This window comes from Danio rerio, chromosome 14 (assembly GCF_052040795.2).
Source record: "Danio rerio strain M-AB ecotype USA chromosome 14, GRCz13ab, whole genome shotgun sequence".
Taxonomy (NCBI): domain Eukaryota; kingdom Metazoa; phylum Chordata; class Actinopteri; order Cypriniformes; family Danionidae; genus Danio; species Danio rerio.
In genome coordinates this window covers 10496807-10522500 of record NC_141034.1, presented here as the reverse complement: position 1 = coordinate 10522500, position 25694 = coordinate 10496807, and the positions used below count along the sequence as shown (strand labels likewise).

At 36.9% G+C, this 25694-nt stretch overlaps 1 protein-coding gene and 3 long non-coding RNA genes across 6 annotated transcripts in view; 3 read left to right on the top strand and 1 right to left on the bottom strand.

The window, feature by feature from the left end:
- The window catches only part of LOC147840770 (uncharacterized), an 821899-nt gene that overhangs the window by 526063 nt on the left and 270142 nt on the right, over positions 1 to 25694 (bottom strand). The gene's annotated exons all lie outside the window — the stretch shown is intronic.
- il1rapl2 (interleukin 1 receptor accessory protein-like 2) overlaps positions 1 to 25694 on the top strand; it is a 596834-nt gene that overhangs the window by 419711 nt on the left and 151429 nt on the right.
- Positions 1968 to 3405, top strand: LOC147840772 (uncharacterized). The gene is made up of 2 exons (XR_015507132.1): positions 1968 to 2234; positions 3234 to 3405. It is a non-coding gene; the product is annotated as an uncharacterized LOC147840772 (long non-coding RNA).
- On the top strand, positions 3567 to 6627 carry LOC147840771 (uncharacterized). Its single transcript, XR_015507120.1, has 2 exons — positions 3567 to 4053; positions 6220 to 6627. It is a non-coding gene; the product is annotated as an uncharacterized LOC147840771 (long non-coding RNA).

Genomic DNA, 25694 nt, shown 5'->3' with positions numbered 1-25694 from the left:
CACTCACATTGCTTTACTTGATTGTTTGCTCCCACCTTTTGACGGAATAATACGTATCGGTTAGTGTGTATTGACTGTGTTCAGCCGTTTTTCCTGCTGCAAGCTTTACGTTGAATTAAATTTAGTCATTATTACATCTCAGATCAATGTTTTGTGTCTAATTGTTTGTAAGAAGCCATTTATTAAGCAGTATGATGTACATATATGTAGTTGTTTCTTCAGAATAAAATCCTTCAGCATAAAAGCTTTATTCAGTAAGAACAACCTCCTAGATGTACATTAACTTACATAAACATACAGGCACAAACACACCAATGCCTTGCCTTGACTTGCCTCTCCTATGGCATTATCCTACAGTATGCCCTGCCCCTGAACTCAAAGCTCTACGAACACACAAGAACTGACAAAGAAGTATCTGACAAAGTAGTTTGACTGTCAAAATCCCTGTTAAATATGATTTTTAAGCTTTTCAAAGCATTTTTAAGCATTTGTCCCTTACAGAAAAGTCACATGAATTTCACATGTGATCACATGTGACCACATGTGATCACATGTGACAACATGTGATCACACATGACCACATGTGAAGTTTATGTGACCACATGTGGACAACATGTGAAGTTCATGTGGCCACATGTGAAGTTTATGTGATCACACATGGCCACATGTAAAGTTTATGTGATCACACATGGCCACATGTGAAGTTTATGTGACCACAGGTGGACAACATGTGAAGTTCATGTGGCCACATGTGAAGTTCGTGTGGCCATATTTGAAGTTCATGTTACCACATGTGAAGTTAATGTGACCACATGTGAAGCTCACGATTACATGTGTTCATGTGACCACATGTGAAGTTTATGTGACCACATGTGAATCACGACCACATGTGTTCATGTGACCACATGTGAAGTTTATGTGACCACATGTGAAGCTCACGACCACATGTGTTCATGTGACCACATGTGAAGTTTATGTGACCACGTGGACAACATGTGAAATTCATGTGGCCACATGTGGACAACATGTGAAGTTCATAGGGCCACATGTGATCACCTTTGACCACATCTGAAGTCAATGTGACCAAATGTGGACAACATGTAAAATTAGCATGTGATCACATGAACCCACATGTGAAAAACATCATCATCTGAAAACCATATTTCATGATGACAAACACTATACCGTGAATAAGTGCAAAACTGCAGTATAACAGCATTATAAAGGAGGATAAATGAGGTAAAATTATGTGCAACTGCAAAATAATGAACTATAAAATTCTAATAAAATTACATCAACAACAGTACAATTTGCAGTATATTCATGTACAACTTTACTACACTTGTGCATTGTGCTGATATATAATCTAATATCCAATTTCCCAATGCTGTGGCAATGCTGTGCTGTACTTGCTACATGTTTTTGTACTTTTATTCAGGGATGTTTTGGAAACAAGTAACTTAAATAGAATTTGAAGAGTTTATTTGCAATGATAATTCTGTTTTAGTAATTTTTAAATATAAAGTTTTATGTTGTTTCTTGGGTTCAAAAAACATGATTTATAAAAAGTAAAAATGTAATGAGATTTAATATTGTGTACATGAGTACAATGGCAAAAAATAAATGGATTTCTGAATCAGTCTGTAGGGAATTGAGAGTTGACTTCAAAAGAGTCGATTCCTCGACCCTCAATGGACGTAGTGCCGGAGTCGACTCCAAGACAGGATTCGATTCCTAGAGTCGAGTCTTTTTTTTTAACCCTTTTAAATGAAGCAGTTACAAGCTACAGTAACTTATACTACTCTTTCTCGAGCACGAAGAAGACAGAAGGCGCTCGCTTTAAATGCGTACTCACACATTTTGCGATTTTGCTTTTGAATTATGCGACCACGAGGCACTCTTACGCAACTGGGGTGAACTTGCGCGCGCGTTCATCACAAAAGAGCATTCGCGGCAACGCGCGCGTTGTCCTGACAACAAGGATTCACAAACAAACGCAGTTTCTTAACGGTCGTTTAGCAATCTTTTGTCCGTTTTGTCTCCTTATTTCGGTCGCGAAATGAAGATAAAATACGTGTTTGTTGATATATTAACTGTAAATGCCATTCACATATGAACACTAACGTACCACAGTTAAAATAAAAAGTCACGGTCAAAGGACAAAAGAGAGGGCTACGTTTTTTGGAGAAGCTGGACCATTTTGACCTTATCATCTTCAGCTGTATAATTCAGCGGTAAGTGCATATTCATATACTGTCCTCACAACTTTATAATTTAGGATGTGTAGAGAAACTTAACGTAACCTTAACAGTTGGTTCTGCAAGTACAACAACAAAAAAGAGAATATGTTCAGAATATTTGACCAAGCCAGTGATACCAGTCAAACGCGCGCCAAAAGATATCCGAGCTCATTCACTTGCTTAAAACACTGCAAATGTTGTAATTGATGCAACTGTATTAGTGATGTATTAATTTGTATTAATCCAGAATTCTCTTATAACACATTAACTAAAATTTAATTGAATAGGGTTTTATAAACCTGATAAATGACTATTGTGCTTGGTTTTAAATTGAAATGTCCTAAATGTAAATAATGGAATAGATACAATAATAGATATTAAGGTAAGCAGAAGCTACTTGTTTATTTTATGTATTTCATTTCAAAAGTACTTAATAACAGTTCTGTAGATCTGTCATTATTTTAAAGGCTTGTCCATCCTTTCCAGAAACATTGGTTTATATTTTGTTTAACTTATCTTTTTATTGAGATACACTAGCATTTAAAAGTTTTAGATGGTAAGATTATTTAAACAATATTGAAAGACGTGTGGCTGCATGTACTTTCTTTAAAATACACTAAAACCAATTTTTAAAATTGATTTATAATACGTTTCACAATGTAAAGTTAATTTCTAATTTATTGTAAAACTTCATTTATCCCTGTGATACAAAACTTTAATTCAATCTTCATTATTGCATGTTAACTTAATCTTACTTTTTATGAAGATTATAGCATACAGGATTAATATGTGTAAGATGTTAATGAACATAGATATGATATCATTTTTAGTTTTGTCTGACTCTCTTTCTCTCTCTCTCTCTCTCTCTCTCTCTCTCTCTTTCTCTCTCTCTACTTGTATTAATAAAGTTTTAAGATTAGATATTATAGACTAATATTGGTGTTACAAAAATCTGTCACAGTGGTTGATTGTTTCTCTTTGCTTTTTGTACAGAAATCAATGATGTGCAGGGGTTTAAAAAGTACAGCTTGGGAAATATAAAGATGATGGTTATTTTAAAGAAGAAGCCTGACACATTGGAGACTTAACCATCTTCAAAGGACAATGCTACAATTCAAGGAAGTCGACAGTTGTCTCAATTATACAGTTTTGCCTTTTTTTTGTACCATAGTCTAAGTTTGTATTTTGATTGCCTAGAAGGTATTTCTTATTAAAGAAAAAAAAAAAAAAAAAAAAAAAAAAAAAATATATATATATATATATATATATATATATATATATATATATATATATATATATATATATATATATATATATATATATATTATATATTATTAAAGCAAAATCTTTTACTAGCCACTAGTTGTACCTTCTTAGTCTACAGATTCCTTATAGGTACTTTGTTTTATAGCAGTTAACAGTCTGTGACTGCAGGGTGATTCAAAAAGAATAACACAACTTTGAAAATCTGTATTTAATCAAAGAAACATGATGACAACAGCTCTCCTAGCGACCTAATGAGTAACCAAATGAAACTTCAGAGCTTCCTTAAATCGACGACAGAAAGAGCTTAGCTCCCCTTTTCTTCTTTGCAGAGTTTTCGATTTTTAAATTTGTGGGATTCCTTTTGAATCACCCTGTATACAGTTTTTTCTGTTTTTAACATCTGATGTTTCCTGATAGGTAATCGTTTACATCACTTTGGGAGAGGGAGTGAAAACGGGCAGTCAATCAGTGTCTGAAAAGAGAAAATACACCCAATACAGAGGCTAGTAAGGAGCACTTCCAGTGCACAAAGTTAATGTCTTAACAGGTAACTTTTATAGCGTTTGCTATCTCTAATGCGTAGAGATGGCAAATGTACATGCATCCTTTACTCAAGTAGAAGTACAGATACTCTGGTAAAAGTTGAACTACGGACTAGACTTTTCTACTCAAGTAAAAGTAAATAAGTACAGCCTGAAATATGTACTTAAGTAAAAAGTATTCATTACTAATATCTGTTTTAGTTTCATGGTGGTAACTACACCTCACAAAATGCATACATTTATACAAAATTACTTACATTTCAAATTTTTTTTTTGTAAAAAAAGTTGTTGCCAATTTTTAGCTGCAAAGTAGCCAAGCAACATCATCCTACAGGGCTTGAAATTGCGACTGTTTTGGTCGCATATGCGCCCAAAGTTTTATCTTTGCGACCTCAAAATGTATTTGGCAGCATTTATGCGAGTGCATAAAATTGTTGTTTTCAAAAACACCAAACGCAGCACTAAAGAATAGTTTATAACAGTTAACACGTCAACTTGCTGCACTAAGCAAAGCCCGTCTTCAAGCTTTTTTTATTGGCCAATTGCGCTAGAACAGAATGCGAATGGACTGGTTAATATCAGCTGTCAATCACTCATTTCCGATGACAGGGAGCTACAGCTGCAAAAATGCAAAGGTCTGGATAAGAGAGAATGAAAACAACACTGATAGATTTAGTTTTAGAAACCATCTACAGTTACAAATCATGGCACATCTGATTAGTCATTATGTGGAGAATGTCAATCCAGCATTTACACTTTTCGAAGAGTGGATAAAAGACATCTAGTGCTCAAAGTCCGCTATGAAAATGATTATAGCATTCACTGTAAAACTGGTGGGATGGAGTTTTTAGGTAACAGTGTTTGCCACTTAATCTACACATTTTAAGCACGAGATGTTCTAACGTGAAGTTTATTTGTTCTCCCTGTATTCGTGTGGGTTTCCTTCGGGTGCTCCGTTTTCCCCCACAGTCCAAAGATATGCAGTATAGGTGAATTGGGCAGGCTAAATTGTCCGTAGTGTATTCGTGTGATTGGGTGTGTATGAATGTTTTCCAGAGATGGGTTGCAGCTGGAAGGGCATCTGCTGCGTTAAACAGATGCTGGATAAGTTGGCGACTCCGAATTAAAAAAGGGACTAAGCCGGAAAAAAATGAATGAATGTTCAACCGTTATTTAATCCTTTATTTAATCATCACAATGCTGTTAATCGTGCGACTGATACCGCAGTCACCATCGCTAAAGAGCATGCATTCACTGAGATGAAACTAATATTGCAGTTCATGAAAAGACCGTTATATATTAGGGTGACGTATGCAAATAATAAGTTATATGTCAATAGCATCTGTGCAGTATCAGACACCACCCATAAGAACAGCACAGTTATTATAGTTAATTCAGTTCATCTCATTCACGTCAAGCAGTGCATGCAGGGCCAGTGAGCGCATGCAGATTTTTGTTTATTTGTTAGTTGTGATTAGAATGGTAATATATATTGGAATCTGTTAACATAAAACGTTTAGTAACGGTGCTCATATTTGTCAGTGGGTGCGACTAAATTTTGTCTGGTGCATCCAAATTTTTGAAGTTAGGAGCACCGGTGCTACCAAGAAAAAAAGGTTAATTTCGAGCCCTGTGTATCATCAGCTGAACACAAAACACTATAGCTGTTAAGAACAGCAGCTGTCATACTTGTTTGTATACTCTTGAATATAATTCTGTAGGCCTATATATTTATAACTAATAAATGTCTTAAATTTAAAACCTAATTTTTTTTCAAAACATATTTCAGTTTTTTTCTTTTGATAAAATAAAAAAACTAAATGTATTTGACTACATATTTTTTGCATTATACTAAAGCTACGTCTGCTCCACAAAGCACATTAAAGCGAAAGTAACGAGCCTGATTTAAAAATGTAAGGAGTAGATTTGTATTCAAATGTAAGAAGTAAAAGAAAAATATTTCAGAAAACGTTAACAGTGGAGTATAATACTGACACTAGACATATCTACTTAAGTAAAGTAACAAAGTTTGTACTTCAGTACTACCTATTTCTGCTAATGTGAAAAAATGTGATCTAAATACTATGAATTCATTTTGCATTCACGTGTATGCATTTGAGCATTTGGTAGTTTCTTTTATTAAAAATAAGTTTTGTATTTTTTTCTTACAGATTACAAGATCAAGTCATTAACATGAACCAAAAGGACAAACTCGTCAAAAGCAAAACTCACTTTCCCTTGGCTTTTCTTTCCCTTTTCATCACGGGTCATCACAGCAGAATGAACTAGCAATTACTGTGGTACATGCTTTTTTCACCAGATGCTCTCATATGCAGAATTGACCAGAGCACCCGAAGGAAACCCACGCAAACTTGGGGTGAACATGCAAACTCCACACCTGGCACACCTGAGACTCGAACCAGTGACCTTCTTGCTTTGAGGCAACAGTGATGACCACGGAGCTACCATGTGGCCCCTTTTGTATTCACATTATATTAGTGACAGTTTTCCCCTCAAGGTATTTCAGTAAATAATTGTTGTGATTTTATATAATTGACAATAAATTGTTTGTATTTATATTTAAGTTTAAGAATAATTTTTGTTCACACTAATGCACAAATTTTATTGTGTGAAGTACACAAGAGAAAAGCCACAAGAGATTTTTACATGGGAACGCATGTTTCAATGCTCACCATCAAAATTCTAAATACAAACATTTTCCCATGTGATCACTTGTGAATGCACATGTAGTTCACATGTGAATTCACACAAAAACGTTAAAATTCACAGGTTTTCCCATGTGATCACATGTGGTTCACATGAAAATTCACACGAAATCGTTCCAAATACACACGTTTTCCCATGTGATCACATGTGAATTCACACAAAAGCGTTCCAAATACACACGTTTTCCCATGTGATCACATGTGAATTCACACAAAAGCGTTCCAAATACACACGTTTTCCCATGTGATCACATGTGGTTCACATGAAAATTCACACGAAATCGTTCCAAATACACACGTTTTCCCATGTGATCACATGTGAATTCACACAAAAGCGTTCCAAATACACACGTTTTCCCATGTAATCACATGTGAATTCACACAAAAGCGTTCCAAATACACACGTTTTCCCATGTGATCACATGTGAATTCACACAAAAGCGTTCCAAATACACACGTTTTCCCATGTAATCACATGTGAATTCACACAAAAGCATTCCAAATACACACGTTTTCCCATGTGATCACATGTGGTTCACATGAAAATTCACACGAAATCGTTCCAAATACACACGTTTTCCCATGTGATCACATGTGTTTCACATGAAAACTCACACGAAATCGTTCCAAATACACACGTTTTCCCATGTGATCACATGTGGTTCACATGAAAATTCACACGATATCGTTCCAAATACACACGTTTTCCCATGTGATCACATGTGAATTCACAAGAAAGCGTTCCAAATACACACGTTTTCCCATGTGTTCACATGTAAATTCACACGAAAGCGTTCCAAATACACACGTTTTCCCATGTGATCACATGTGGTTCACATGAAAATTCACACGAAATCGTTCCAAATACACACGTTTTCCCATGTGATCACATGTGGTTCACATGAAAAGTCACACGAAATCGTTCCAAATACACACGTTTTCCCATGTGATTACATGTGGTTCACATGAAAATTCACACGATATCGTTCCAAATACACACGTTTTCCCATGTGATCACATGTGAATTCACAATAAAGCGTTCCAAATACACACGTTTTCCCATGTGATCACATGTAAATTCACACGAAAGCGTTCCAAATACACACGTTTTCCCATGTGATCACATGTAAATTCACACGAAAGCGTTCCAAATACACACGTTTTCCCATGTGATCACATGTGAATTCACACGAAAGCGTTCCAAACACACACGTTTTCCCATGTGATCACATGTGAATTCACACGAAAGCGTTCCAAATACACACGTTTTCCCATGTGATCACATGTATTCACATGAAAATTCACACGAAATCGTTCCAAATACACACGTTTTCCCATGTGATCACATGTGAATTCACACAAAAGCGTTCCAAATACACACGTTTTCCCATGTGATCACATGTGAATTCACACGAAAGCGTTCCAAATACACACGTTTTCCCATGTGATCACATGTGGTTCACATGAAAATTCACACGAAAGCGTTCCAAATACACGCCTTTTCCCATGTGATCACATGTGGTTCACATGAAAATTCACACGAAATCGTTCCAAATACACACGTTTTCCCATGTGATCACATGTGAATTCACACAAAAGCGTTCCAAATACACACGTTTTCCCATGTGATCACATGTGGTTCACATGAATATTCACACAAAGTCGTTCCAAATACACACGTTTTCCCATGTGATCACATGTGAATTCACACAAAAGCGTTCCAAATACACACATTTTCCCATGTGATCACATGTGATCCCATGTGCATTTCACATGTGGTTTGTGTGTTTCACATGTAAAATTTCACATGTGCATTTTCACATGCACATGTGATCACATGTGAATTTCACATGTGAAACTCATGTGAAATTTCTGTAAGGGGTAAATTTTTAACTCATTGAAAATATTGTAATAAATTAAAAATATTGTTAGAAATCACATTATTATTATTATTATTATTATTATTATTATTATTATTATTATTATTATTATTATTATTATTACCCTCTTGACCCCCAAAATAACAATGCCAGTGACTCGCGACCCCCAATATCTTCTGAGGTGGTTATAAATACAGAAACCTTATATGCAAATGCGCACACACACTAATAGACCCAAGTCTGCTCTTTGTTGATTTTTTTCTAATGTATGTCAGTGCTGTAAATGTGCCAGAAAGTTTAACCTGGTGTTATAAAATCAATCTGCTGCATCTAACACTATTGCTGTGTCTTTTATATAATGTAATTACCCCAGGGGTCGCAATCCAATAGAACTAGTAACTATAAACTACTATAGTAACTATATACAGTAGTATATAGTAAATATATATGACTTCTTTTTTTTCTTTTCAGTAGGTTATGGATAAAATATGGTAATTCTTATTGTTAAAATAAATAGATTTTTGGAAATCACCAGGCGTCACCCTACCCCCACTTTGAGATTCACTGGTCTAGGGAATGGAGTTTAAAATTTATGTGCAATTAAAATAAATGTATACAAACAGTGAATAAAGTGCAAAAGACAACCAATGTAGTTACCAAAAATATGTGACTATTTACAATACCCAAAAGTGAAAAAAAAAACAAGCAATGAATAAAAATAAAGAAAAAGTAGGACAAAAATAGACTATTTACAATATATACAACACTGAGACGAATACAACGATGGGACAAAACAGGAGGGCTGGCAGAACGGACGCTGGCGGCGCTAAAGAAATGAAAAGAACAAAACCTACCTACCTACCTACCTACATCCCTACCTACCTACCTACCTACATCCCTACCTACCTACCTATCTATCTATCTATCTATCTATCTATCTATCTATCTATCTATCTATCTATCTATCTATCTATCTATCTATCTATCTATCTATCTATCTATCTATCTATCTATCTATCTATCTATCTATCTATCTATCTATCTATCTATCTATCTATCTATCTATCTAAGTACAAGGGGTGGCACTCACCCCCTACCTAATGTTCTATACAGAAGCGTAGTCCTACGTGTTGCAAAATGTATGTCACGTGACCTTCTTACCTGTCCGTTTCACCCAAGCCTCGTAAACAACGTAAACTGAGAATTGGAATGATATACGAACAACAGACGGATAATGCGCATACAGAAACAAAATACACAGTTAGACAGGGTTTTTCTAAACGCAACGCATCACACGAACACAGAAACAAGTGGGAAAAGAAGAGAAGGGGCTGGCGAGTGGTCTACCCCGCACTTTTGTAACTGGTGGTCTTTGCCTATTGGATGTGACGTAAGAGTGACGTAACCGGGGAGGAAATGATTGACAGCTGAATTGATCAATGAACGGAACCTAAGAATAATGAAAGCAGATAGATAGAGAGAGAGAGAGAGAGAGAGAGAGACAAACAGAGCACAAATAACACCAATACATAGCAGTAGTTAACCATGTACAGTATGTGCCATGAATAAAAGGTATGTTTCAATCTGCCTACCACCACTAGTATATTTCAAACCTGTGGGAAGCATTGCATATCCATGTCATTATACAATATAAACCATGTAATCGAGTCCACACACACACACACACACACACACACTGCATTTGATTTAATTGATGCTTCTTAAATCTCCCTACAGTATAGCAGATAAAAGTAGCATGTTATTCTTACACTGGTTGCATTTAATAATTAATGGCCAAGCTCACAGTGTTTATTGCATTATAAATACAGCACAAATTACATTAAATAAGTATATTCATCATGCTGTGGATTTGTAATCACACAAACACCTTTTAGTATTTAAAAAAAAACAGTCTTATCCAGCATCCAGCATAATTCTTTTAATTTGTGTTTTTAGTTCTGAAACAAGCTGTCCTGAACACCCCTCCAAAGAAATCATGGGCTATATTAGCTGTGAAAGCATGCAAACAGCCACTTTGAAAATCTGCTGGAAATAGCAAACTATTATGGCATCTTTGGAACAATGATTGGGACGCGCAGCTTCTAATCTGCCAGTTGAGATGCAGAGCCAGTGCTTGATGCTGTACTCTGTTGGCCACAGTTTTTTTTTTTTTTTTTTGTCCAGTACTGTGAAACATTTGGCCAGACATTAGTCAGTAGAATCGTGTGGGGGTAGCAGACATTAGTATTGTTCAGTGTTTCTCCTTATGTTTTAGGACACTCACTTCTGTTGAAGGAAGTTTTGGGTGTAAACTCTGCCAGACCACAGACAGATTGCCTTCATGTCTTTAGAAGTCTTTTCAAAGTTTACTTCTTTGTTGACCTGCTGGTCAAATTCACACCTGTACGGTTACTGTCCTGACATTTTTAAACTTTTTCTTCAAGAAGAACAATCCTGCACAGTGTGATTTTATCCATTCAGCAGAAATAATGTGAAAGTCATTGATGCTCATATGTTTATGGGTTGTGTGGGTGGTATTGCAAGCAGCTCAAATGGCTTATGAGCAGCTTATGATCTCATTATCCCTTTTACGATGCAATTTAACAACTCTGTTGAAGTTGATAGCAAAATCAGGAAGCAAATCAATATACTTGTATGATATGTATGTTTTTTAATTAACCTATTTGCAACTGTGATGAGTTACTTTTGTGCTGGTTAATGTGTAGTAGAATAGGATGTACTGTAGGTGAAATACTAGTTTTAAAAACTAACTTGTCAAACTAAATAATTAGTCTATACACACTTCATTAGGTACACCTGTCCAACTGCTCGTTAACGCAAATTTCTAATCAACCAATCACATGGCAGCAACTTAATGCATTTAGGCATGTAGACAAGGTCAAGACGATCTGCTGCAGTTCAAACTGAGCATCAGAATAAGGAAGAAAGGTGACTTTAAACGTGGCATGGTTGTTGGTCCCATATGGGCTGGTTTGAGTATTACAGAAACTGCTGATCTACTGGGATTTTCACGCAAAACAAGGGTTTACAGAGAATGGTCAGAAAAAGAGAAAATATCCAGCAAGCGGCAGTTCTGTGGGCGCAAATGCTGCGTTGATGCCAGAGGTCAGAGGAGAATGACCAGACTGGTTTGAGCTGATAGAAAGGCAACAATAACTTAAATAACCACTCGATATAACCGAGGTATGCAGTAGAGCATCTCTGAATGCACAACACATCAAACCTGGAGGCGGATGGGCTACAGCAGCAGAAGACCACACCAGGTGCCACTCCTGTTAGCTAAGAACAGGAAACTGAGGCTACAATTCGCAACTCGCCAAATTAAGACAATAGAAGATTGGAAAAACATTGCCTGGTCTGATGAGTCTCAATTTCTGCTGCGACATTCGGATGGTAGGGTCAGAATTTGGCATCAACAACATGAAACCATGGGTCAATCCTGCCTTGTATCAACAGTTCAGGCTTGTGGTGGTGGTGTAATGATGTGGGGGATATTTTCTTGGCAGTCTTTGGGTACCAATTGAGCATCGTGTCAATGCCACAGCCTGCCTGAGTATTGTTGCTTACCATTTACATCCCTTTATGACCACAGTGTACCCATTTTCTAATGGCTACTTCCAGTAGTCATAAAGCACAAATCGTCTCAGACTGGTTTCTTGAACCAGTTCTTGAGTTCACTGTACTCAAATGACCCTTACAGTCACCAGAACTCAATCCAATAAAGCACCTTTGGCATGTGGTAGAACAGGAAATTTGCATCATGGATGTGCAGCCAACAAATCTGCAGCTACTGCGAGATGCCATTATGTCAATATGGACCAAAATCTTTGAGGAAAATTTTCCATATGCCATGACAGATTAAGCCCGTACTCACACTAGGTACAGTTGCCTCGAACCGGGCCAAAGCACGCTTGTCATAAAGCCCTCGTGCTGTAGAAATGAGGAGGTCTGCTCAAGGTGCACAGCTGTCGTGCAGTGAGAGGTTTGCATCTTAAATAAACTACGCCAATCTGCGTTCACTGAACAGTAAGAATGATTAATAAATCCATATGAAACAGTCCCTTAAAAGTCACGTCTCGCTTTCAGTTTTGCACTTCTCAAGCGATCCGGGAAACGGGTCTGGGCACAGTACGGATGGCATAGTTTGAGTAGGCCCTAAGGCAGTTCGAAAGGCAAAAGGGGGTCTAACCGGGTACTAGAAAGGTGCGCCTAATAAAGTGGCCAGTGAGTGTATATTTCCCATATGATAAATGTTCTTCTACCCAAACCATTTTTTTGGAGCTTAATGAAATGAATGTTTTCTGTATTAATGATCAAGATGTTCTAAGCTGTGATATTTGTACGATGTTTTAACATTAAAAAAAAAAGACCTGGCGAAGCAGTGGCGCAGTAGGTAGTGCGAAAAAGTCGCTGGTTCGACCCTCGGCTCAGTTGGTGTTTCTGTGTGGAGTTTGCATGTTCTCCCTGCGTTCGCGTGGGTTTCCTCGGGTGCTCCGGTTTACCCCACAGTCCAAAGACATGCGGTACAGGTGAATTGGGTAGACTAAATTTTCTGTAGTGTGTGTGTGTGTGAATATTTCCCAGAGATGGGTTGCGGCTGGATAACTTGCTGGATAAGTTGGCGGTTCATTCCGCTGTGGTGACCCTGGATTAATAAAGGGACTAAGCCGACAAGAAAATGAATGAATGAATGAATGAATGAAAAAGACCTTTTAAATGTGAGCTTGGACAAAAATACCTGTCATGATTGTCTACTTGTTTTAAATTAAGATTTATCATATGAAATCTAAACAAAAATATGTTTCCATTGATGTTTGATTAGTTAGGATAGGACAATGTTGAGCTAAGATACAACTAATAGAAAAAAATCTGTAATCTGAGGATTCCTAAAATCTAACTACTGAGACAAATTGCATTTTAAATTTGTTTAAATGAAGTTCAGAAATCAGAAATTAAGTTTAAATTATCAGAAATTTAGTTTTTGATATATTTACGAAAGGAAATCGACTATATATCTATATTTAAATATATAGATATATATAGATATATAGGGGGAGTATATAATATATAGATATATAGGGGGAGTATCACAATGGAGTGTCAGTCCTAACACTTGAAGCAAGATCCATTTCTTCGAGTTTTATTTACCAATGCAAGTACATACTCACTACATGGTATAAGATTGGTTTATTTACACGCAGCCACAACACCACATGAGTAGTCCAGAGCAGTAAAAGACTGGAGCATACTGTGTTACTGAAGCCACACTATTTAAAGGGACTGATGATTAGAATGATAAGGTTCAGCTGTAAACCATGTGGTAGGCCTTTAATGCGGGCATCAGTGAGGTTTAAACAAACAGTGGGCAGGGCTTATGGGAGCATGTCACAAATATTTTCCACAGAGCATGTCACAAATATTTTCTACAATATAAGATCGTAACTTAATAGTCTAATGATTTTTGAGAGAAAAGACACAAATGGCACATACAATGTATTGTTGTGCAACATAAAAACATAAGATTTTGTGGTCCAGGGTCACATAATGTCAAAGAGAACAAGGCAAAATTGATATGTCATGATCTTTTTCACAAACACATGTTTAACTAAAAGGATTTTGGAAGGTCGTTTTTACACATGTATGACTCCGAATTGACTCATATTTACTCTTTAATGCATCAGTGGACTTTTTTATTTTTTTCTATCAGCATGAAAATGGCATATCAGCCAGAACCAAGAGATTCCCCTTTCGTTTAGATTACATCTCTGTTCAAATGGACCCGTGGCTCACTTCACAGTCTTGAAGCCTCTTTGGGCTTGTCTTTCCTAAAGTGCTGCCGTCCCAGAGGAGTTTGGAAGTGCTTTGAGCTCTCTGCGAGTGCAAATCCTTTCATACTGACTGACGGGCCGCAGCTCTATACCAATTTGTCCCAAATCTCTGCTGGTCTCTTGGGCTGTCTCACATACTGCGAAGTGCTGGAACCCTTTTATCCAGCTAGGAGAGAGGTCTGTTCCTTCAGGCACTTTGACCTATTTCTATGGCCAAAGTCAAGCTGTTATTGTTATGTATGTTTGCTCAAATATTATTAAAGGGATAGTTCGGCCAAAAATCAAAATGCTGATACTCATTTTCTCACTCTTTACTTGTTCCAAAGCTGTTTGAGTTTCTTTCTACCACAAAAGAAGATATGTGAAAAACGCTGGTAGCTGGCACCCATTGACTTTAATTGGATTTTAGTTTTCCTATTATGGAACTTGTATGGTGCCAGCAACCAGCCTTCTTCAAAATTTTGTGTTTAACAAAAGAAATTAAAAAATTACCAATACAATTTTTAAAAAGCTGGAAATGTGTAACTATTAACTTGCGTTCGTTTTTTTTTTTTTTTTTCTATTATGGAAATCAGTGGTTACAAGTTTTTTAGATTTCCTCAATTTTTTTTTCTTAAGTGTTTAACAGAATACAGAAACTCATAAATGTTCGGAACAACTTGAAGGTGAGTAATTGTTAGTGTAATGATTCAGGGTATAATGGAGTTGAGGATCAAGTGCAAGGGTTTCGAAACACTGCACTGAAGCATGATCTGAAATGCCCAGGTCACGTGACTTAGGTCAATCGAAACCCCCAGTTCACATGACTAAGGTGATTTGAAGCATGTGACCTTGTGCCGGGTTGGGCCAATATTTTCTGCCACTATCTTCGGGCTGGGCCATGATCAAGCATTTGTGTTTTTTTTTCAGTCATTACTTAATTAGCTGTATTATTTGTGTGGAGAGTTATACACAAATCTATAATGAAAGCATTTGATTACTTTTGTATTGTTTGTGCTCTTTTAAGGCGAAAGTATTTGTGCATACAATAAAAGATGCCAGGATGGACACTTTTACTTTTTATATTATACAAGTGAAATGTTTCAACGGGATGATAGCGGGATAGAAAGGTAAAAAAAGAGAGAATCCCAGCAAAAACGGTATGGTTAAAAAGGTATGCAGAAAGGATGATAGTCATCCTTTAATGTCCTCTTTTGTCACTTCTTCAAGCATACCCCTGAGAGTGAGATAAGATAAATCTAAACTAGTTTTTGTATTTCAAACAACTCAGAATTGTAGTTGAAAATGTTTGTTATAACCGCCCACGTATTAAAAAATAGTATGGCTTAAATAGGGCTCAGGCTCATAATTACAGTTAATGTGTCAGACCTGATCAGGCTCGGAGGTGCACAGGTTCAGGTAGAGTTATCGGCTTGTTCTAAGCGCTAGTATGAATAAAGTGTTTCAAAACACCCAGATAACATGACAACAGCGATTTAAAGCATAGGTCATTTCAGAAGCGTTTTAATACCTGGCGAATCTGCGTTTAACTGACAGGGTTGGAAAATGAGCCCTATTTTTTGTAGCCTAGTGGATTGTGCGTGTGCACAAAGTAACTGTGCTACAAATGGCCTGAGTTTGAATTCCGACTTCAACGAATATTCAGAAATTATGACTTAATTTATTTTAATAATCTTACTTTGTATGACCAAAACAAGACATATTTATTCACAAAGTGTTCATTTGGATGTCAGACCAATGTTAAAAACAAAACACATTACAAGAACAGAGCATTTAAAAAATAACGTCTAAAGCTTCATCACCCTGGATTTGAACCCATTATCTCTGAATGCTAGTTACGAGACTCTCAAAGCTTCACTAAATCACATCAAGCCTCAACTCTACAACGTGGGCTTTAATACTTCAATTTGCTTAACTGTTTCTTTGTTTAAGCTGTTCTAGAGCAATACATAAAATGACTATAGGTGAGGCACGTTTTGAAGCTTTGACATATTTGCTACATTGTTTCATGAAGCCTCGCTTTAGGGACATACAGGATTGTGCAGATGAACCAAAAGCATACAGGTGAATAGTCGGGAAAGGCGACAAAACAACATAAAACAATAAACAAAGCAAAGGTCAAAACCACAAAAGGCAAGAACAAGGAAACCTGTGCCATCAAATCAAGGGAAATCAGGGCCAGGTGTGTGAGGGAAGTGCCTGATGGGATCTGTAGTTTATTAAAGTGGCAGATTCATAGCTCACCAGCGATCTGCAAATGGGAGATCACTGGAGATTGTGACACATTTTTTTGTTATATGCATTTGCTCAATTGTTATTAAAGAGATAGTTCGGCCAAACATGAAAACACTGTCATCATTTACTCTTTACTGGTTCCAAAGCTGTTTGAGTTTGATGTTTTGATGATATTTTGAAAAATACTGGTCACTGGAACCCACTGATTTCCATTTGTTTGTTTTTTTTTCTCTATTATGGAACTTGTATGGTGCCAGCAACCAGCATTCTTCAAAATACGTTGTGTTTAACAGAATTAAAAAAATAACAAATACATTTTAAAGAAAGCTGGAAATCATAACTATTGACTTACGTTTGCTTTTCCTATTGTGGAAGTCAGTGGTTACAGGTTTTTTAGCTTTCTTCACAATGCTTTCTTTTATGAGACACATATAAATGTTTAAAACAACTTTAGGCTGAGTAATTAGTGTATTTTCTTTTTGTTTTTTTTTTGTGAAATATGCCTTTAAAGAAGACTTAAAGCACTGTGATTTCAGTCACAGCATGACAGTGAGCCCAGAATATAAATAATCTAATCTAATTTTCCATCTTGATATGTGATATCATTTACAAATATGATTTTCGCAAGCAAGACGCATTGTTGTGAAAGAAGTCTCTTCCTTTTAACATAAATTTTGTATTCATTTTAATACATAATCTTGTTAAAAGGCTGTGCTCTATATTATGGTACATTTAAAATGGATGTTCATCTCATGCATAAGATCAGAGTTATAAGTGCACAGACTTATATAGAAACTGCTCAATCATCATACTGGTGAAAACAGTGAATAATTGATATTTTCTTAAAACTATGCCGCAAGTTTCTGGTTAAAAGTCATTTAAATTGTTAAAAAATGTATTTATATTTATAATTTCTTTTTAATTATATACGTTTTTTTTTTTTTAAAGAACTGAGTACATTTCATTTTTTCCACTTAAATAAAAAGGTAATGGAGTAAAAATAAATATCCGGTGCACCTTTTTTTACCCCTTTTTTTAATGATGCTGGGAAGAGTTTGTTGACGGCCATAGTTGGCGAGGCATCAGATGTATGTGCTGGCTCAGGGAGAATTAAATTGGCAGGCAGAAAGAAAACCAGCATTTTGTGTTCATTGCAAGTGCATGTGGCACAGTTCACGCTCATTAAAACAGCCCTGACGACTCTGCTTGGCCAACTGTTTGGTATACTGAGGTTTATTGATTTAAGAAGAACTCTTTTAATTAAGTGCATTATATGTAAATGCACAATTGTGGTCACATTTAGCAGCACATTTGTTGATCTTTTTTAGCTCCTGTCCATACGAGTGGAATCCAATCAAAGTGTATTAATATTGTGGATGAGAGCTTTTATTTGGATGTGTTTGGATGCAAGTCAAAAGAATCCATCTGGCTGATGAGGTCTTTATTACAATCATTTGAGAGTGTTGAGAGTGATTTATTGGCAAGGCATTTTCAGATGCTAAGATGAATTATAGTGGTTTTACCATGGTTTATTTTCTGTGTCATATTGCTTTAGTAATTCAGCCTTCATATCACAAAGACTTTATCAGAAAACAAAATACATATAGTTACAGTCAAATTGATTTGTCCTCCTGTCAATTTTGTTTTCTTTTTCAAATATTTTCCCAAATGATCTTTAAATTTTTTTTCACCGTATTTCCTATAATATTTTTTTCGTCAGAAAAAAGTCTTATTTGTTTTACTTTAGCTAGAATAAAAGCAGTTTTATTTTTTAAGCAATATTTAGGTCAATATAGGTCAAGGTTAGTTGCCCCGTTAAAGCAATATATGTATATTTTTCGATTGTCTAAAGAATGTAGAGGCTCATTCTGAAAATGTAGCCCTAGATACATTTCTGAAGATTGCAAATTATGTAGCCAGAAGTACATATAGCTACATTTTATTTTTACAACGAATGCTACAGGGCAGTATGATGCTGTTCCTTTTTGCGCTAGCAGCCGAACGGTTACTTCTCTATGGACGGCTTTCCTGCTGTTACCATTTTGTCCAGTAGCTTGCAGCATACGTCGACGGACTTGGGAGGAGTTGACCGCGATGACAGGGTTTGAGTCTGGCGAAAAATGGTTCCAGAACGCAGGCGAGACAAAAACAGAAGCCAAAAATAAAATAAACCAGCAAAACACAGGGTGAGAATGTGGTGAAATCAGAAAATGTGGTAAAAATCAAGGGCCTTTTCATTTTCTGGATTGCTTTTTAAAACACTGTTGGTTGGGTTTAGGGAAGGAGGTGGGTGGGTGGTGTTGATCAGTCAGTTGGTCAGTCAATCAGTCAGTCAGCGACTGAATAGCACTCTCGAGAAAACAAAAACTGCAACAATGTAGCTCCTGGGACGTATTTGCCACTCTCTAGAAATGTATATAGGGGTACATTTTCAGAATGAACCTGGGTTGGAACAAACCATTGTTATACAATGGCTTGCCTAATTATGTGAAAATGGCCTAATTACCCTTTAAAGCCTTTAAATAGCACTTTAAGCTAAATACTATTGTCTTGAAAAATATCTATAACAATGTTATGTACTGTCATCACGGCAAAGATAAAATAAATCAGTTTTTAGAAATGAGTTATTAAAACTATTACACAGTGTTGGGCAGTAGCGTCACTAAAAGTAGTGACTCTAATAGCTTAACTACATTTCTCAGTAGCATGGCGGTAGTGTCGCTACTTTCTAAATCATATAGCTTTTCAGTAGCGAAGCTATTATTTAGTCAATTAGCGCAGTACCTTCCGCTACATTTACCAATAAATGATGGCACCGACATTCATGAAGCTGTGAGGCTGGTGTCTAGTCGATGAAAGTAAATCCATACAGTGGTCAGCATCAAACTTTTTTGTGCATTACTGCATCCTGTCTCTCTGGTCGGTGATGTCACCAACCAGTTAGGCTAACACAAGTAATGTGCTTGATGGATATGTTTTATTGGCAGTTTTATTGATCGCTAAAATATGATTGACTTGGGTTTAAGTGGCTTCGATTTAAAAATGAAGCTTGCAAAAATAGCTTAGATGTAGCTAAGCTACTTTTTCCTAGTAGGTTTTAGCTTAGCTTGCTACAGTTCCCAGAGGGTTGCTTTAAGTGTAGTTTAACTACATTTTAAGTAGAGTAGCTTATAGATCACTACATTTTTCAAGTAGCTTGCCCAACACTGCTATTATGTTCACGAGTGTGTTGAAAAAAAAATCTCATTCCGTTAAACAGAAACTGGGGGAAAATATACAAGGGGCTTATAATTTAGGATGGCTAATCTGAGTTTAACTGTATGTGTGTGGTTGATTGCTTTGTTCTGCACATCATAACTTTACATTATATGACCAGTAAACTACAGTACAGTATGATCATCATAAAAGTACTGACACACAGTAAAGAAGATAAGTGAATTAAATCAGCCGTATGTGCTTGCAGACCCCAAAGGGTGTGCTGTACTGGGCCATGAAACTTTCATGACAGTTTAGCCAGTGAGTATGAAGTGCTTCAGCTGCACTCAACAGAAGATTGAATGCAGTACACTTTATAATGTCATGTTTCTACACAATCCCTGTAAACAATACTAAGATGATTTACTGTAAGGCTCTGATGTATTCACAGTAAAAGTGTTTTGGTCTTCTGTTAGGAGTAAAACATCCACCATACACACTCCTTAGAGCAGTGGTTAAATGAATATGTTAATGTCTATGCTGCATGTTTTCCTCTCAGGAACAATATAAACATACTGTATGAACATATTGAACATTTACCGTATAGCTGTTTTTTGCCTGATTTTGTTCCAAATCTAATCCCTACTTAAATTTGTTTTATTTAAAGGGACCTTTCCTGTAGGTCAAATGGTCTAATGCTCTTTTGCATGTGTTTGGGTGATTCCACAAATTCTCTGTGCTAATTGGATACAGTTTATGTCCTAGAATGTCCTGCAATGATAGCAACCTCAAAATGCGCTTCTGGAGTGGACTGGAACTATTCCATCTAATGCCCAGGAGAGAAACAGCTTGCACCATAACCATACAGTGGTTATTTTTTTTGACTCAGTAGGGGTCACCACACTGGGTCTTTGAGGGCCAGTGTCCTGCAGATGTGAGCTCTAACCGTAATCAAACACACCTGAACTAGCCAATCAAGGTCTTACTAGGTATACTTGAAGCTTCCAAGCAGGTGTTTGAGGCAAGCTTGAGCTAGGACATCAGCCCTGTAGGACCACTGCTTCATAGTCAGACAGGTAAAAAAAAGACCTAAGCCAATCCACACTGGCATCCGTACCAATCCCTTATGACATTTTAGTATCACTTTCTGTTTATTGTTCCCTTTAATAGATTTTGTTGACTATAAGTTACATGCAACTACATGACAACTAATTCTCATTAAAGTATCGGTAGAGGCAGCACGGTGGCACAGTGGGTAGCACAATTGCCTCACAGCAAGAAGGTCGCTGGTTAGAGCCCCGGCTGGGTCAGAGGGCATTTCTGTGTGGAGTTTGCATGTTCTCCCCGTGTTCGTGTGGGTTTCCTCCAGGTGCTTTGGTTCCCCCACAAACCCCCAAAAAAATGTGTTATAGATGAATTGGGTAAGCTATTGGTCTGTAGTGTATGTGTGTGAATGAGTGTGTATACATGTTTCCCAGTGATGGGTTGCAGCTGGAAAGGCATCCACTGCGTAAAACATATTATGCTGGATAAGTTGGAGGTTCATTCCTCTGTGGCAAACCCAGATCAATAAAGGGACTAAGTTTAAATGAAAATGAATGAATTAATTAATTTTCCTCATTTTCCTCTGTTATACACCTGCTTGTGAAAATATTATATTCCAAGCTGGCCACAACCTAGAAGATAAAATGGAGGATTTTTTTTTTTAGATTTCTCAACAGGTGTCCTGAAACAGTAGCAACCTAAAAATGTTTTTCTGGAGTGGTCTTGATCTGTTCTATATAATGTCCAGGTGAGAAATTTCTTGCACCATATTACAGTACAGTGGTACACTGGAGATTTGAGCTCCAACTATGGTTGGGTACCAAAACCCAGTGCCATTATAGCACCGGTACCTTTGTAACTGGTATGTGCCGGACAGAATCAGCATATGAACTTTGGTGCCTAATTTTGGTGCCACTGGTGCTGCGACAAGGAAGTAAGAACCATCAAGGGTTGCATCAAAAGCACTCATAGGTACGCGTTGTCACACCATCCCTAAACATTTCATTCTAAACAACTTTGCGGAATACAGACAGGCGATGTCAGGAGTTTGTTATTGTTGCTTAGGGAACGGATGCACGCAACACACGCAGTACAGCGCATTCGATGAGCGAAAGCAACTCTTTTCAGATCAACATGCATGATCGCATTCATCAAATTTGCTTGAAATAAGTGTTCTAAAGCGTATTTTATAAGCAAGGATTCTGACACAGCAACGTGAAGCAGATGCTTTACAAAAGTTGCCTGTAGACTACAATGTAAACAGTGATTTTTGATTACCTTAAAGGACCACAGACACCTGCATCGCTAAATGCAGAGGGTTTTTCTTTTCATTCAAAGTGTGGTATCAAATTCCATTAAAAGAGCTCTCTTCCACCAGTTCTTACTTAATGCTCGCATCAAATACCTGTCTGTCATGGGGGCATGAATGAAATGTTCCTGAATGAAAGTGAAACTTCAATTAAAGTAAAAAAATAAAAAAATGAAACACTTAAAATTACATAAAACTGTAGAGGAAACATGGATAGCGTGGTGACGCAATGACGTTGACCGATCTATGTACTAAAACATTATTGGCCCGTGTCCACTGAGTGGTACGGTACGGTTCGGTTGGGTACACTTTTATGGCCGTTTCCACTGTCAGTAAGCGTACCAAACCAAACTGTATTGTACCACTTTTTCGGCACCTTTTCGAAAGGGTACCAAACGGGAGAAAGGGTAGCAAAAGGTGGAGCTACACGTGCAGCTGAACGCTGATTGGTTACAGAGATGCGTCAAAAGCTCATGGAGCTACACAGAACGTAAACAAAGTAACCATTGTTTTAGCAGCTTAAATCATAAACAAACTGCCATGTTTATCTTTATCTTTTGTAATATTATGAACTGGGAATGACAAAATTACTCTCTAACATAGCTTACATGTGCTGGTGAAGATTACAGATGAGAGGTTTGGGCTGACTGTGGGCTATATTGCGTGTGTTTTTGAACTCAAATAAGTACTAAATGTTTGCTGTGTGCAATTCTTCTGTAATTATTAATATATCGGAGACTGTAAGAGGCTGTGTGTGTTCATACATGTTGCATTGATGTATTTATTTTATATAATTACAGACGTTACAGTAGCCTATTTCGCATTTTTTATCATTGATCTGCAGTTATAATCAAATCATGTTCATAGAAAAGTTTGTAATAAACATTTATAAACAAGTATTTATGTGTATAAAGCATATGTTTTGTGAGAAGTGCTGCTCATTATGACATGTAAACGACCCGTACAGCTTTACTGTAGACATTTATTCGAGTGAGCATGACGTCGACTTAAACTGTCGTACACCATGTCCACCAAAAGGTAACCCTTTGTGGTGGAAACGCAAGCATAATAAAGGTGATCTGTACCGACCCGAACCGTACCGTACTGTACCAGTCAGTGGAAACGAGGCATAAGACGGTATCATGAAAGGTAAACACCTCATGTAAACACCTTGATCATATTATTTTCTTTTTAGTAGTAAGCTAATGTAATTTCATGAAGTAAATCTTAAATTCATGCTAACCAACAAATGATCAAATGAAATATAATCATGTAATTCAAATATATAAAATATGAATTGATGTTTACTTGTAAACTTTAATTATATTGTTCTATTAAAATTACTTTTTAAAAGGATTTTTCTAGAGTCATCCTCCTTAATTTTGTGGCTCAAAAGTATCGGTTCAGGCACCATTTTGGCACCGGTACCATTTTAAAAGTATAGATTTTACACGGAAATAATCCTAAACGATACCCATCCCTAGCTCCAACCCTAATCAAACACACCTTATTTAGCCAATCAAGTTCTCACTATGTACACTTGAAGCTCCCAGGCAGGCTAGATTTGCTAGGACATCAGCTCTCCAGGACTAAGTTTGGTGACCTCTGCTCTACAGTAAGACAGGTGAAGAACAATGATGCCCTTACAGTCCACTGCTCTTCCATAACTTTTGTTGGATGTCATGAACCTTTTATTGGAAATCATTACTTTTAATCACACCCACTCGACCTAGAGCCTGTGCTCACACCAGACAGAAAGTTCAAGCCTCAACCTACCAAGTATACTTGCTGGTGGTTAAGCCTCATCCCAAATTGTTTGTGAGTCTTAAGCCAGTCAACATTGGCATCCTTGTCGATCCCTCTTGTAATTTTGGTATCACTTTATTTTGTTGTTCCTATTAAACACATTTTGTTGATTATAAGTTACATTGCAACTACATGACAACTTATTCTCAATAAAGTATCAATCGAATGTAAGGTTAGAGTAACAGTTAGGGTTGGTGTATGTTGCCATGCACAGTACTTGCAAATGTCTTGTAGCCAGGAGAAGGTCTGTTGGTGGAGCAGTGTCAGTAGGCAATAATCAGACCATCTAATGATTATCTAATTTGAATTTGTTGGTATGTAGTAGCAATTGTTAAAAAAATAAATAAATAAATTACAACCTAGTCCAGGAAACTTCATTTCTTCATTAGGACTTGTTGGTTGTTCTGCAGTCAAACAGCGTCTTTAAGAAGTCTTACAGTCTGTAAGTCCAAATAGTCTGCAAGTCTGCGGTCTGCTAGTTTAACAAGTCTAAATTGAGACAAAGATGTCCTGTCTATATTATGGTTTTAGAAGGAGGGCAGTGGCTAGGAGTAGATGGCTAAACATAGCATGTGAATGAAGTATTGGAGTCAGCAAGATAAATGGCATTTCCCAGCCATGATCCCATCAACATAACAGTGTCCATTTAGATGCGTAGGGGTGAATTCAGTCAGCCACTTGAGACTTTGCCTGGAAGTCAGGAACTGCATAAAGACAATGGGATAAAATGTCTCCAGCGCTTGGCCTGCTATAGTTTTCAATGAAATTATATAATTAAATAGCAAAGAATATAACTTTTCAGTTATATAAAATTATTTGAAACTACAAATTTATTTTCCCACAAAGTGTAACTTATAGTCAACAAAATGTGTAATAGCCACCAACAAAATAAGGTGATAATGAAATTTTTGGTAAGCTGGACTGTGGATTTCTAACAATCCTCCTAGCTTTGACAGCCTTTTCTCCTCTCTAAATCAGTGGATTTACTCAGTTCATTTTGCTTTCCAGCCATACCTCTTTCAGTAGTCCTATCTAATATCCGGTCTCCTCTCCTCTTCAAGTCAAGTTTATTTGTACAGCTCATTTCACCATAATTAATTCCTTTGTCTCCACTGAGTCAATCTAGCTCCCAATCTCTTATGTCTCCACTGGTTCCACTCAGTTTCCGTTTCTGATGTTTCTGCTGGGTCTATTCAGCGCTAAATCCCTTGAGTTCTAAGGCTTCTTCATTGTAATTGCCGCCACCCAGCCTCTTAAACACTCCTCTTCTCTTTCAACTCCAACTCTGTCCTCAGTGACCTCACTCTGGTCCACCTTCGTCCCGTGAGCCTGTAGCTCCTTCTTGGCCTTCCGGGAATTCTTAAGGCTTGAGTACCATAGTGTGAATTTTGTTGGTCAGAAGGCACATCCAACCACATGTCATAAGAGAGTTTATATAAAATCATTCAGATGCAGTAATATACAACACCATTTTATGACCATGCTAATTCTAAAGCAAACACATTAAATAAACATGGCCAAAAACATGGATGAAAGATCATTTCTTTCTTTCTTTCTTTCTTTCTTTCTTTCTTTCTTTCTTTCTTTCTTTCTTTCTTTCTC